The sequence below is a fragment of the Colobus angolensis genome, unplaced genomic scaffold, assembly GCF_000951035.1.
Source record: "Colobus angolensis palliatus isolate OR3802 unplaced genomic scaffold, Cang.pa_1.0 Scaffold11, whole genome shotgun sequence".
NCBI lineage: Eukaryota > Metazoa > Chordata > Mammalia > Primates > Cercopithecidae > Colobus > Colobus angolensis.
Genome location: NW_012112030.1, coordinates 9,604,520 through 9,620,512, shown reverse-complemented (window position 1 = coordinate 9,620,512; position 15,993 = coordinate 9,604,520). Strand labels below are relative to the sequence as shown.

The window sequence follows — 15,993 nt, the reverse complement described above, 5'->3', positions numbered from 1 at the left end:
CAGATTGCACTGAGAGTGTGGGTAGGCCAGCAATTAATCCTTTTTTTTTTTTTTTTGAGACAAAGTTTTGTTCTTGTAGCCCAGGCTGGAGTGCAACGATGCGATCTTGGCTCCCTGCAACCTCTGCCTCCCAGGTTCAAGTGATTCTCCTGCCTCAGCCTCCCTAGTAGCTGGGATTACAGGCACCTGCCACCATGCCCAACTAATTTTTGTATTTTTAGTAGAGATGGGGTTTCAGCGTGTGATTCACCTGCCTCAGCCTCCCAAAGCGCTGGGATTGCAGGCGTGAGCCACTGTGCCCAGCAATCTTTTAAAGATGAAAGTGAGGGAAAGGTGCTGGTATCTAGAAACTCCTATAGTTTTGAAAAGGTTTTTGTGTCCACTTTTTTATAAATGGACTCACTGAAATGACTAAGGGATGTTGACGCTTGTAGCTCTGGGATACGTTTTCTTCAAATAGGTATATGAAAGGCATACTCTTGTTATTCCTTGGCAATACATGTTCTCACCCATACTGTTTTCAAGACTATAAAAAGAAAAATCCCTCAAGGCAGGTGATTTCTCTCCTTGAAGATACAAGTGTTATAGGGAAATAATTCTTGCCAAGGTATTAACACTCACCACACACATCAATCTGTACATCCAAATATATTTTAATCCATGGAACCTGTAGCAACCCATTTTCCCCATGCTTAGATTTGAAGGCAATGGTTCTTAACTTTGGGTGCACATTAAAATCACCTGAAGAGCTTTCAACACTGCTGATGCCTGAGTCCCACAGCTCGGGATTCTGATTATTGGCCTGGGCTTTGGGAGTCTTAAAAGCTTCCCAGGTGATTCTAGTGTGCAGTTAAGATCGACAACCACTGCTTTAAAACTCCAACAAATCCTAGCCACTCCTCTATTAATGTTAAGTTAATTGTCATACGACTAGTTGCCACTTGACACTGGGGCTAATTCCCTAATGGCAGAAAAAAGCGTTTTATTTTGCTTTGGGTTGTTTTGTTTCTACATACTATCAGTTATTCAGTTATTTTCCTTGCCTTACTGTTGTTCACTGCTTAGATACAGCACTTAGTACATATGCACTGTCCTTTGCAGCCAGCCATTCAGGTCTTAGAATAGTTTGTTCCACCACAAGTGCTATGTTTATCATTTTTCGGTTTCTACTATTGTCGTTGTCATCTTATACTTTTTATCACCACATTCAAACCTGCCTTTAGTTTTGTACTTAAAAGACAGGCTTTCGGGTTAATGTTTGTACACATCTTAAAACCTAGCACAGACACCACAAGGATGCTGCCTGGCTAGTTGAGAATCACCGCAGTGGAGCTGCTGAGCCGAGACTAAAAGAACCTTGCATGACTGCTACCGCCACCTGTCGGCAGCAGGCAGAGATGACTAGCTTCCGCTGCAGAGCTTCCCTTCAGTCTAGGAAAGGTCAAGTTGAAAGTGTTAAGTGAAGACTTTCCATTATCATATGAGAAATATATGCTTCTATTTATGTGGGTGCAGGTACAGATGTTAGAAAACGGGCACTAACACAAATAACCCATGCTAAGGGAAGTGGGAAAAATAAGCAAAATGGAAAATGTTGACTGTGGCAGAACCCGTTGAGTTGTGCTTCAGGTAGATTTTGTTTTTTTTTCAAACATGATTGTCCTTAGCAAATTACATTTTATTTTAGCAGTGGTAATTTGAGGGCACAATTTTGCATTGAAAGAACTCTGAGATGGTTAAGAGTGAATTTTAAAATTACCATGAATAAGTGCATACTTACTTTGAGAGCACAACAGGTAAAAACGATTTTTTGTTTTTTTCCTCATGTGGGCTATTGTGCAACCTATATTATTTCTCCCTGGTAGAAAACGTTATGCCTAAACTAGCTGATTGCTTCTCTCTGGTACCTTTTAAAAATCCACAACATTGTTATACAAATATGAGGTAAGATAGAGAGCATGTAGACAGACTGAACTCTTTTTGTTAACTGATGTATCTTAGGGGCTTTACGAGTGTTCCCCATATGCTAGGCGCCTAGTGCTTTGTATGCACCATCTTATTTAATACTCTTAATTACTTAGCGACCTAAGTGGTGGTATTTAATCTTTATCTTACAGTTGGGGAAACTGAGGCTCAGAGAGGTTAAATAACATATCCAAAATGCTATAGCTCTTAAGTGGAAGCCAGGATTTTAACATTGGTTGCTGGCTTCAAAGGCTATGTACTCTCTGGCCTCTCAAGAAAATGGCTGGTTAAGGTCTCATATATCTTACTACCCTTCACTTTCTCCCTTGTTAGATGGCTTTGTGGGGGCTGTCATCTGACTGAAAGTGATCTATTACATGATTCATAATCAGAAAATACTGGACTCTAACTGCAAGAGACCATAACAAGGGTATGAAATGGTGGAGCGCTTAAGTGTAGCACAATTCCATAGAGGACCCACTGCCTACTGCCTTCTAGGAGTAAGTAGGAGAACTGATGCCAGTGAAGTGAATTCTTTTAGGTCACTGTAATGAGACCTCCTCTGGTCACTTTCCCCTTGCTCCTGCCTTCATTGCTACCACACCCAAATATTCCATCCTGTCTTTCTCTCCGCCAAATAAGGAGGCAGGCAATGACTTTTAGATGCTTTTCTAAAATAGTGTAAATATCTGACTTTTGACCAGAAAAGAGTGGTTTCTAAAAGGTAAGCAGCAAGAGACAAAACAAGAAAGAAAAAGATCCAATAATGGAGATCCCGGAAAGTTGGAGGCTCAGCCCCAGGGGTTCGATGCTGTATGGGTGGTGGCAGGAGCTACCTGGCGAAAGAGTGTCAGCAGCAAACTTCCAGCAGCTATGCAGAGGAATGTTTGGGGGCTTAACGGATTGGAATAAAGGCAAATAAAAAGAGTCCTCCTATCTCAGAGAAAAAAGCCTTTGGGACAAGTTTCAAAAATAAAACACCTCAAAACTAAGGCCAGGTGTTTTTTTTTTTTTTTTTTTTTTTAAATAGAAGTTTATTTTTAAGTACCATGACCATATTTTACAAACATAGAATGGGGACACACAGTTGGACAACTATTAATCAACAACAGGGGAATAGAACAAAACATTTGAAAGTGGAACTGATGCAGAAAATCAAAGACCATGTAGCTTGGCCACATTGAAGGCTCATAGTAATTGTCTGAAGGATGATCAATAAGCCTTCTATTTTTGTCTCCCCTTCTCGGAGACAGGTAATTGTCAGTCTGTTTTAACTTAAGTTTTTGTTGTTAGTTTATTTCCAATAAAACCCACTTAGTAAGTGCTCATGTGGAAGATTGCATTACAGCAATAAAGTTTGTATTCAAGAAGTTTTCGATGCTGGAAGGACAGCATTGTTCTGAAGACTTTTGACAATAGCACAGACACAGTTCAGCAGTTCAGCACCTGGTCAAATAGCATGGGCTCACTTTTTTGCATATGCTAATTAATCAGTAAGAACATTAATTAGCACTCGACTTTCCCAAAGAGGAAATGAGCTTTATACTATGGTGGAAAGAAGCATGGGGGCTAGCTGAGTAGGACTATTAAAAAATCAGAATTTAGAGTCCAAGCTGGATTCAGGCATCGCTTTCTAAATGTGGGAATCAGGATAAGTCACCAATCTCTGACTCTCAATGTTGGTTTCCTTGCCGGTGTAATGGGACTAATAATTATATTGTTAGTTGGTTGTTGTTGATCACAGGGTTGATTACAGGGTTGCTGAGGATTAAATGAGGTGATACTTGGCAAGTACTTCACTGAAGTGTCCAGCCTCACATTCAGCAGGTGAAGCTGAAGGCTATGTGGAACAGTTTGAAGGGAGTGAGAGTGTATCATGATGCAGGAAAAGAATGGGAATCAAAAAGCAGCATGGATAACTGTAGAAAAAACTCTAAATTGGAGACCACCCAAAAAGGGCATATGGCTGAAAGGTGAAAATCTGGGGAAAGACTCTGATGTGTGAGGTGGGAGTCTTGGTCTCACCCCACCAGGGAAGCTGAGGCTCACAAGTAGTATGGAAGCCTGCTGCAGCCACACAGGGCATGGTCCCTTAAAGAAAATCTCTAACCTGGAAAGAACTGCTAGGTGCTTGTAACAGAAGACTGTTTAGAATAGTGATGGAGAATGTTTAAAAATGTATGAGGTGCTTTTTGGCAGTTCCTCACCTGAGTATAAAGAGCCTATTTTATTTTGCCTTGTTATAATTGCTTTTATTCTCCCTGAGATCCTGGATTTAAGATGCCCATCTGAATCCAAATAATGAACTGAAGCTAGATGTATTTCCATTTATTTCTAGGAGGTTTTTGTACTGATTGTCTGAAATTTTCCCTGGGTTTTCAGATTTTAGCTTAGAAAGGTTAAGTAACTAGTCCAGGATATCACAGCGCACTATGAGCAATGGGACTAGAACTCAAATCTCAGGAATACCTATTTTGAAACCTATGCTTTCTGTTGTACAATTCTGCAGCATAAAACACTGAACTAAGAATTATACATCCCTGAGTTTTAGTCTCCATTCTGATGAGCTTTGAAAAATGTGGGCAAACACATTGCTTATACTACATGATACTCAGTTTATAGTTTGAGATATAAATTTTGTGTTCTGCCCTACACACCTTACATTTTGAAGATAAACAAAATATGTGGAAGATTTTAGAGCAATAGTGTGGCAAACATTCCCTATCTGTTAGGGATAGGGAATGACAGAGTCAATGACAACTGTTTTATCCTTGGCATTAGGACTAATTAAAATGGCTTGGGCAGAAGGTAGGAAGAAAAATAGAAAGTAGAAGTTACAGTAGGAGCAGGCAAAAGGATGCAAGATCCAACTTCTAACTCTCCAAGAATGGGGAAGAAAAGGGTATGCTGAGTAAAGGGTCACGGTCTGGAAATAGACGGGTTGATCAGGGTGTAGCATGGTAGCTAAAACGTGCATCACATTCTGGATCTTATTCCTCCTTAGAGGACACGCAAAATATATTCTTACTGTGGAGTCTATTGCTATGATTCTTTCCTTTCTAAATTGCTTCTCTGGGGGCCGGGCACGGTGACTCACACCGGTAATCCCAGCACGTTGGAGGCTGAGGCAGGCAGATCACCCTGAGGAGTTCGAGGCCAACCTGGCCAACGTGGTGAAACCCTGTGTCTACTAAAAATACAAAAATTGGGCGTGGTGGCACACACTTGTAATCACAGCTACTTGGGAGGTTGACGTAGGAGAATTGCTTGAACCCAGGAGATGGAGGTTGCAGTGAGCTGAGATTGCACCACTGCACTCCAGCCTGAGTGACAGAGTGAGACTCTGTCTCAGAAACAAAATAAAATACAATAAAATAAAATAAACAATAAATTACTTCTTTGGGAATGGATGCTTTCAATAGCATTTTTCATTTTCTGTACTGAGAGCCACATTTTAGAATCTAATTGGGGACAGTAAGATGGCCCTACTCTTCTTTGGCTTCATCCTCTCCCCCTCTTCCCCTATCCTCTACCCCCACTTGCTTAATGGCAGTGGGTTTGGAGAGAGTAGATGGGCTGGCAGTGGTGTGTGACACTGGAAACAAACTATTGCCTTCCCTTGGCTTATATGGATTTGCATATCCAACATAATCTTGAAACCAAGATGGCTACATGTTACTCATGCCTTACCCTATACTTCTCCATGAATTTCTGGTGTCTGTTAGATTGTTACCTTGCTTTTAGTTGTCTGTGATATGACATTCCTTGGAACAGAATACTTTGGGAGCAAACTGTAGTGTTATTACATTTCTTGGATAAAGGGTATTAAGACATAGAGGTAGGAAAAGTGAGAGGGAAAAAACTAACATATTATGTCAACTTTGAACCAGGCATGATGTTAATGAGCATTTTAATTCTTATACAGTCCCATGAGGGAAGTAGTAGTATTTCTTCTTTCTTGATGGGGAAACTAAATCAGAGAGCGTTTATGTATGTTGGTCAAAGTCACACATCTAGAACAATAGTGGGACTAAAATCTGAATTCAGATGTGCTTGACTTTAAGACTTTTTCCCAGTGCACACAATGAGGGAGTAAGAAAAAAAAAAAGCCAGGATAAAATTACCTGGAGTTCAGTTTCTTCTCTCCAATTTTCCCTACTTGAACTAGACTTTGGGGAAAGATGGGTAGGCAGTGCTCTCTAAGTCACTGGAAACTTTGCAGTGATGTAGCTCTGTCTGTCTGGCTCTTTCCACCTGCTTCTGTGAAATGTGTTTCTTTTTGGCCAGCACATCCTGTCTTTAAAAATTGGAGCTAGGATTTTCTTTATGTGCAGTGTTAATGCTTGTAACAGTTGAAGCCCAGAAATTGCTTCGACATTCATAGAAATACAGGCACTTGGTGCTGGAAAGTAACACACCAGCCATCACTAGTCAAACATTTTTTCAGGGACGTGATGGTGTCTAAAAGAAGGTAGCAGCACAAGGAGAGAATGTAGACTTTGGGGACCATGGGCTTGAGCTCTACTCATTCTCACCCATGTGACCTTAGTTGGACTCTTCAGAGTCTCTCAGCCTCAAAATTTCCTTCTGTAAAGTGGAAACAAAAATAGCACCCAGCTCATAGAGGGTACCAAGCCTTATGACGCCATGTACATAGTGTATGGTAGACAGTTGGCGCTCAGTATATGCCATCTTGCATTTTCAAAAACCAGACTTGTCCTAAATCATTCTAGGAGAATGGATTCTAATTTTTCCTATTAACAGAAATGGAAGATTTTGGGATGTTAACCTGCTTCCATTTAGACATGGTGGATAAACAACAACTCAGTAGGTTCCACCTCTTTGGTGATGCAATTACTGATATTGATTTGATCAGAACTTATCAGGATTTTCAAAGGAGAGACATAAAGTGATTTCAACAAACTGATACACATAGGATATAAGCATTAAAGACCAGTCAAGATCATTTTCTAAAAGCATAGTAGAGTAAAATAGTGTTTGAATCAGAGTCACTGATAGATTTGGAAGTGTTGATATGTTAAAAAAAAAAGTGAATTATTACATGAAGGAAATATTAATGATACTAGGTAAGAAGTAAAATGTTATAGATACAAGAAAACATAAATTTACTAAATGTTGCCAGCCAATTTTTACATCACATTGATACTGCTGAAAAAACTCCCTGAGTTATGATTTCTATACCAAGAGTATATTTTTATTCCCCTTTCTGAGACTTCTGTGATTCTTTTTGTCTTATTGTTAGATCTACATTTTATTCAAAATTCTATTTTGATTCTGTAGTTTAAAGGTCTTGTATGCAGGAGAGTAACATTAAAGGTGGTTATTTTTATTCTACCTTTCTGAGTACAATAAAGATTTATTGCTATAATTCTATTTTACACGGACAAAGAAGATCTAATTATTGTAAGTTATTTTGAGGTTATGATGAGAAAGACTGACACTGAATGATCACTTATTTTTGTCAAACTCTGAACTAGTCACCTTATATGAGCTAGTCATCTTATATATTTTATCTCATTTAATGTTTTCATTGAATTTAGGAAGCACGTATTTTATCTTTCAGAGACAAGGAAACTATAGATCAGAGAGGTTAACTATGTTGCCCAATACCTTTAGATAGTGATTTGCTCACCGTAGCTTAAACAAATGAGTCTGTGGGTGTCTCAGAACAAAGAGTCTAGAGCAGAGGCTGCTGGGGGTGGTTCAGTGGCTCAGTGATGTCAGTGCTGACATCTGGGGTTCGCCTGGCATTTTGTCATGGTTGGAAGGTGGCTGCCCCAGCATTAGTCATCCATCATGCTCATACTTAATGAAGGAAAAAGAAATGGGTTGATATTGGATTAGAAAAAGTCTTCCCCACATCCTTGATTTCATGAGCCCAAACAATGTCACATGGGCAACCCTGTGGATGTTGCAAGTCTCTCTGGTGGAGGTGACAAGGAGGGAAGAAGTGGGAATGGCTTTGGGGCTAGTCAACAGACAGTGTAGTCAACAGACAATGTGTCTCAAAGGAAGTGACATCCTGGGAATTCAACTAATGCCTGTATGAATGAAAGCTCAAACATCATGCGTTTCCCTTGTCTCATGCCAAACCCTCTTTTGTGTCCTTAGTCTAGTCTTCTCAACGAGTCCTCCAGAACTAGGCTCTTGGTTCATCTATCATTTTCTTTTTTTCTTAACTGTCGACTTATTCCTCTCTACTGGTATCTTCCCTTTTAGGGATTCTTAGAAGATGTTTGGAAATGTATGGGGGTGATTTTTAGATGTCATAGTAACTGGTGTGTGTGTGTGTGTGTGTGTGTATGTGTGCGTGCGTGCGCCACAGGCACTAAGAACTTAGAGAACTGGCATGTTAAGCGGCCTGTAATATATGTGTTAGTGTCCCACTGTCAAGAATAGTCTTACCCAAAATATCAATTATCACTGTGGCCCATAAATGTGCTCAAATCACTCTCATCTTATTAAACAAACATGAAAGCTTTCCTTGATGCTCATTCTCCCTCCCTGTCTCCTTCTTTTCACAGTTCAGCTCCTTAAAGGGTAGAGTCTGAAACTGCCTTTTGCACTTCCTCATCTCTCACTTCTCCAAAGTACCAAATTCAATGGACTTTTCAAGTTGTTCTTGACCTTCTGCAGCACTGAACACTGTTGACCCTTTTAGTGCTAGTCACAAAAATTACGATGACAAGAGTAATTAGATTTGTCACAGATTTGGTGACAACGGCAATGAGAATGCATAGAATTTAGAACATGGGTGGGTCATATAGGTGGAAATGTCTAGTAAGCACTTGGATTTGGGCCTGGAGGTAGAGAGAGTGATTTAGGCTGGATGTGCAGCTAAGAGCCTCATTTGTAGGGACAGGATAGCTGAAACCATGAGAGTGGATGAAATGGCTCAGAGTGAACAGTGGAATGAGGAGAGAAGTGGGTCAAGGGCAGAACCCTGGGTGCACCACCATTTGAGGGATGGCCAGGGGAGGTGCAAGGTACAGATGATAAAGGATCTAAGACAAAATTATCAGAGAGGTAAGAAGAGAACAAGAAGAGCAAAGAAGGAGAAGCATTGTAGAACTCAAGAGTTCTAAAAAGGGATTTATTTCTCAGTCTGGAAATCAACTTAGAGCCCTCCCTTCCTCTCCGACAGTAATGGGACCTTGATAGTTCCACCTTCTTAGGTAGCTCCAATTTGTCCCCTCAACTCCATACACGCTGCAGTGACCCAAGCACTGGCACTCATTCTCTCTTGTCTGTGCTGCCACATGGAAGCTTACCTGTGATTCTTTAGAAACTCAGATCTGATTATTACTTTTTTGCTTAAAACCGCCCTGGCTTCCTTCAGCTTAGAATGAAGCATATTCTTTAATCTGGTCCCAGGCCACCTCTCCAGGATTTCTCTTAACCTCCCTGCCCTTGAGCAGCAGTGTCAAGCCACACTAAATTATTTACAGCTCCCCGAATGGTTCTGACTGTTTTACATCTCTGTGCTTTTGTCTTTGCCACTCTCCTCTTCCTTGCCCACCCCAAAACACCTATTCACTTTAAAGGAGAATTCATGGCATTTCTTCTGTGCACCCTTTCCTAACTCCCACCTTCACATAATTTGCCATTTCTTTTTATTACGCTTCACCTGTGCCCTCTTCATGTTTTTATTATAACCTGTCTTGTTAACACATCTGTCTGTCTTACTGCAGAGTGGGCTCATTGTGGGCCAGGGCTATGCTTTACTAATTTTGTCTTCCCAGCACATAGTATCAGGTGCATAGTAACAGCTACCTTTTATTAAACAATTAACACTCATTAAACTGTGCACTGCACTCTATACACACTGCATTGGGTAGCATGGTGACCCTCCAAAAGATAGGTCCATGTCTTAACCCCTGGAACCATAAATGTGACCTTATTTGGATAAAGGCTCTTTGCAGATGTAATTAACTTAAGGATGTCATGATGAGATCATGTTGAATTATTTGGGTGGGCCCTAAATTCAATGACGAATGTCTTTATAAGAGACAGAAGAGGAGACAACACAGAGGAGAAGCCCATATGAAGAGAGACAGAGGTGGTAGTTGTTGAGCTACAAGCTAGGAAAGCCACCAGAAGCTGCAACAGGCAAGGAAGGAATCTCCCCTAGAGCCTTAGAGTGTGAGACTCCTGACACCTTGATTTTAGGTTTCTGGCCTTCAGAACCGTGAGAGAATACATTTCTGTTGTTTTAAGCCCCCGAGTCTTCCGCAGCCTTAGGAAGTGAATACACACACCGCAGTTCAGTGAGGGAGTTCTGGAATCTCACTATGTCAGCTGTTTCCTGGTTCAATCACCACTTACTCTGTGACCTCTGGAAAATTCCTTAACTTCTCTGAGCCTTAGTTTCCTCATCTATGGAATAGTGATACAAATAGAACTTTCGCTCTCTCGCTCTCTCTGTTTTCTCTCTTTTGTCTCTTTCCTTTCTTTCAACAGGGTCTCATTCTGTTACCCAGCCTGGAGTGCAGTGGTATGATCTCGGCTCACTGAAGCCTTTGCCTCCCAGGTTCAAGTGATTCTCCTGCCTCAGCCTCCTGAGTAGCTGGGATTACCAGCGTGCACCACCACGGCAGGCTTTTTTTTTTTTTAAGTAGAGACGGGGTTTCACCATGTTGGCCAGGCAGGTCTCAAACTCTTGACCTCAAGTGCTCCACCCACCTTGGCCTTCCAAAGTGCTGGGATTATAGGCATGAGCCACTGTGCCTGGCCTAGACCCTATTTCTTAAGGTTATTAAGTAAGGTTGTTCAAAGTACCTAAAAAGGCCTTGAAAGTGGTAGGAATCAGCAAGTATGGGTCTATGAGAGTTATTTGGTAAGTCTCCATTGAATAAATGAATGAAATAAACAGAAACACAAACTATCAACAGTATGATCTTGAACTCACCTAGCTCTGCGGTCATTGGACATGCAGTTTGGGTGTTCTCCAAAGGTGACGCTCTTTCTGGGTCACTCCAGGCCTGGGACAATGCTGAAAGGGTGAAGTGTCAGTGCTCCCTTTAGCTGTTCCACTACTGAGGCCCTTAGTGGGACTGGCAAGGTGAAGTTTGTCTTTTAGCACTAGTATTTCCCTTTCTCCACGCCTCTCTCCTTGTTTTGTTTTTGCTTTTTACTTCTTGTTTTGTTCTCTTTTGAGACGGACTCTCATCCTGTCACCCAGGCTGGAGTGCAATGGAGCGATCTTGGCTCACTGCAACCTCTGCCTCCTGGGTTTAAACGATTCTCCTGCCTCAGCCTCCCGCGTAGCTGGGATTACAGGTGCCTGCCACCACACCGAGTTACTTTTTTGTATTTTTAGTAGAGACGGGGTTTCACCATGTTGGCCAGGCTCATCTTGAATTCCTGACCTCGCGCCTTGGCCTCCCAAAGTGCTGGGATTACAGGTGTGAGCCACCGCTTCCAGCCTGCTTCTTGTTTCATGTGCATGTGCGTGCATGTGTGTGTTTAAGTGTGGTACTGATATTTTTCTACTTTCTACTTTCCAGGGCCCAAGCAGTACATCTCATCTAGGTCTGTACTCCTCACCCAAGTCCTCATGCCCTCAGATACTTTTTCTTCTCTGCCATCAGTTCAAAACTCCTGTTTCTTTTTTCTTTATTTCTTTTAATTTCATACATTTTATAGTCCATATCACAACTGTAGGTAATGGTGGTAGTTTTTTTAGTTTTCTATCCTGCTAGACTACAGACTTTGCAAGGGCAAGGACTAGGTCTTTATCATTTTTGTATCACCAGAACCTAACATATAGCTTGGCACAGAGTAAGCCCTTAATACATATTTATTAAATGTATGGATGAATTAATTATTTCGGGGCCGCAAATGTCAGTTGCAATTAAGAGAAAAGTATTTTAAGCCCAAATGAAAATGGCTGATAGGTTAGTCTCTGTGGTTACTGGCAGATACATTCCTACGTCTCTCTGGGCTGCTAGCTCCATCACCTTTTCCTTCCTCACAGATATGAGGGCCAGATACCAGCAATCAGCAACCTGGCACTTCCAGCTGGAGTTATCACGTTCGTGTCCACTGTATTTTTAGCAGACAGACATGGCAAAAGGCCTGCTTCTGGTTAGGGGTGCCATCTGAGGTAGCAGAGCAAGATTTTTATCATGCAAAATATTTAAGTGCCAGTGATAGTCCTGACTTTATTCGTGCTCTTTCAAAAGAGGGAGCAGAAAGAAATAAACAGTTTTAAAAGTTTTGGAAAATAAACATATGCAATTCATATTATATGCTAATTGTCAAGGTATCACCCAATTATATTTAATCAATGCAATTAACTTTCCAAAGGTAGTAACTTCCTCTCCAAACAACATACCTTCTCAGGTATTTTTTCACAAAATATCTTTTATCTACTGGGTATTAGGAACTATTTGAGGTCCCAGAGATGTGATCAATAAGAGAGACATGTCCTCACGGAGCATTGACTGACAGTAAACAGACACATCAATTAAACAATATTATTTTGGATAGTGGTGAATGCTTTAATGAAAATAGCAGAAAGAGGTATTGTGAGCTATTTTAGTTAGGGTTGTCAGGGAAGTCTGCAGAGGAGGTAGCCCTTGAGATTTGCATGATGAGAAGGATCAAGACGCGTGAAGATCTGAGGGGCAGCATTTTGGCAGAGAGAACAGCAGGTGTGAAGGCCTTCAAGTGGGAAAGTGTTTTTGTTGCTGTTTTTTGATGAGTAATAGGAGGGTCAGTAAAGCTGAGTCTGAGGAGGTGCTCTGGAGTTGGCTGATATAGGGCCTGAGGTCTTGGCAGGGAGTTATTTTATTCATTCTGGGTGTGAGAATGGGGCCATGTTACCTGATATAGTGTCTTTTCAGATGGCGGCAGTATAGTATCATGGATGGAGCATATGCCATGGAGCCATTTTGAGTTCTGGTTCCACCTTTCAGAGCCCGGTGACCTCTTGCCATGTGTGATTTCTGTGAGCTGTTTTTTTTTTTTTTTCTCATCTCTCTGATGTGGTTAATACTCTTCCACCTCAAAGAACTATTATGAAGATTAAATGAAATAACCTTTTAAGCTACTCATTACTCTGCCAAGTACACACCTGGTTTTGAATAAATGGCTTCTGTTATCTACTAGTATTGAAAGATAAATTCCTCTTAAAAGACAAGACATCCTTTTCCTTTGATAGATGCATTATGCAGGTTTTGTTTTGTTTTGTTATTTTCACAAAATTTGTTTACAGGCTTGCAAACAGATGAGCAAAGCAATGGAGGAAATTAGATACATTATAATTGGCTTTCCTCTAACTAAATGGCTGCTTCTCCTTTTGAGTTCTTGGAGTTTCCATGCACTAGTATCCCTTGCCTACTCCTGGATTTGTCTACCTAGCTGCAGCTGAATATCATTTCCTCTCTTCCCAAAGTGAGGTGATGGCACTGAGAAGAGTATCACAGGGAATGCCGTGTCCGGGGTGAGCTTTTGAGGCATGGGTTGAGAGTGGAAGGTAGCACAATGGTGCAGCCAGCCAGGATAGCCTGTCTTGAACTGAGGATTCCTGGCATGCCCCGAAGTCCTCATGGCCTGCCACCACGTGTCTTGGATACCTTCTGTTGCCTTGGCAACATGTAATCCAGAGTAGTAGGGAGCAGCAGCCTTTAACCTTTCAGCGTCACGTTGCTAGGGCAACAGGCTTCCCAGGAAGCCAGGCTGCACTGTGGTTTCTGCATGCTGCTTCCGCCCACCACACCACCCTCCTCCTCCTCTGCCTACTCTTATTTTTGCTGTCTTCCATCTGCATCGCTCCACTTCTTTTGCCTTCATAGATCTACTGTCTGCATACTCCTTCCACCTCCTTCCAACCTCTCTGCCTTTTATTCTTACCATTCCTGTGTTCTCATTGCTTATATCAAAGCAAATATTGTAAATTCTCAAAAATAAAACAGTTTGACATAATCAGCTGAGAGGATTATGAGAATGAAGGAGTTAAAAAATAGCAAGAAAGAGAGAAAGGGGCTTGATAGAATTTATAGTTTATTTTAGTGTATGGTAGTGGTTGACTTTGAAAGCAACAGGGGAGATTTTATTTTACTATTGTTATTTTAATATAGATTCTCTGGCCTCATATCCAAGGATTCTGATTTAATAGGTTTGGAGCAGAGCCCTACTAATTACTGTTTTTATAAACTTCCCAGTTTGAGAACCACTGGTGAGTAGAACATGTCATGTTGTTTAGGTTATAAAGTCTGTGACAGGTCAGGCTCTATTTGTTGAGCTTTCTCATCATGATTTCCAGTGCAGTGTCATTGAGTGAATGCTTAATAAAGATTAAGAAAGAGAAAGAAGAGTTGGAGAAAAATGAAAAGAAGCTAAAGGAGATGAGGAAGGGAAAGGAAAACAGAAGGGAGGAAACACCATGAAAATGACAAACAAAGTCAGTGGAATTAGAGACGATGAAATCCACCATCAGATGTCAGTTCAACAACTCTCTCGTCTCTGATATTCAGTTGGAGTGCAGGCTGTTAAGGTCTTAACCTAGAATTGATTAACATTCTCTTTTGGGTATGTTTTGAATCCTGGATTTGCCCTGGTTGGGAGGAGAGTGGGGTGGGCCAAATTTGGAGTTTCAGAAGAGGTCAGCTTCGTTTTATTCCGCCTTTAGAAAAATCAAATGCCTACTGCATTTCTGGTGCCACTCTTTATATGAAAAGTTGCTTTGCCTGCACTGAGACAATTTAACCTTCAAAGGAGACCTAGGATTTAGGCAGTAGTATTATTGTCCTTCTTTTACAGATGAAGAAAGAGAATCAGAAAGGAAAGCAACTGGCCTGCACTGTTAATGACAGTGTGGAAACTAGAACACTTATCTAAATGACAGTGAAGCCCATGGATTTCACTAGTATGCTTCACTTTATTTTGAACACTTTTATTTATTCAGCCCTCCTGGCATATCAAGCATTTAGCCTTGGAGTAATAGGCTATCCCAGCTATTGCAACAGGGGCTAACAGAGCCTGGCAAAGTTGATTTCCTCCCTTTCCTAGTTGACCTTGATTAAGACCTAAACATTCAGAATAAGGGAATAGCCAAGGGAGAGACAAGAGTGGGATGAAAGATAAGAAGCAGAAAGGGAAAGAGAATTAGAGAAGAAGGGGTGTAGGGGTGGGCAAAACTGTCAGGTCCATCCCCAGTCTGATGGGGCCTGGGAGCTGCAGCTGCATGGGAACACCAATTCTCTCCAAACTCTAGACTCTGGTCAAGAGTGAACCTGAGACCTTCAAGCCCAGAACACTTTCAACTGGATGCTCCAGGATTTGATCCTGGATCAGCTGAAACTCTTCAATAACCCTGGGATTGGGGAAATTTTTTTCTGTATCGTGATGTGTGTGAGGAGAAAATAAAATCGAATGTACATCAGTCTAAGGTCTAGGATTCCATCTCAGTAGATGAGAAGTTGACAAGGAAGAGAGTGTCCTTGCCTCACTATCCTGGATGGCGACAGGTCTTGGAGCAATCTTTTCCTTCTTACTTCTTGAATAGTCTTAGAGAATCAGCTGTATTTGCTGTTACTTCAGACCAAAATCCTTACCAGTCGGTGGTGGTGGTGCTCAAAGGCTGCTTCCATTGTCCCCCTCAGCACCCTCCTACAGTGCCTCCCATTGCTGGGCCTTCAGCATCTACTGTCCCTATTATTTTCCCAGGATAATCAGAGGCTTGCTTATCTGCAAGAGGGGGTATTCAGGTGTTTGGAAGATATCTGTGTGAGCATGATGGGACAGATATCTAGGTGGGCTCAGGCAATGCATGAGAGAAGTAAATTTATCACACAGTGTGCAAGCCCTTTCTAGAGGAAGAGAGCCCCTTGGTTTCCACCCCTCATGATCGGGACAACACAGAGCACATGAGTTGCACTCAGTATGTATTTGTCGCTAATGATAGATTCTTTGAAATCAGATGGGAACAGGCCATATGCTCTTGGAAAAGGGCCTACATTACAAGGTGGGATGGATGAGTGAGATGTGTTTTTGCAAGTTCTT

General features: G+C 41.4%; 1 protein-coding gene across 1 annotated transcript in view; it reads left to right on the top strand.

The window, feature by feature from the left end:
* GRIN2B (glutamate receptor, ionotropic, N-methyl D-aspartate 2B) overlaps nt 1-15,993 on the top strand; it is a 418,720-nt gene that overhangs the window by 116,495 nt on the left and 286,232 nt on the right. The gene's annotated exons all lie outside the window — the stretch shown is intronic.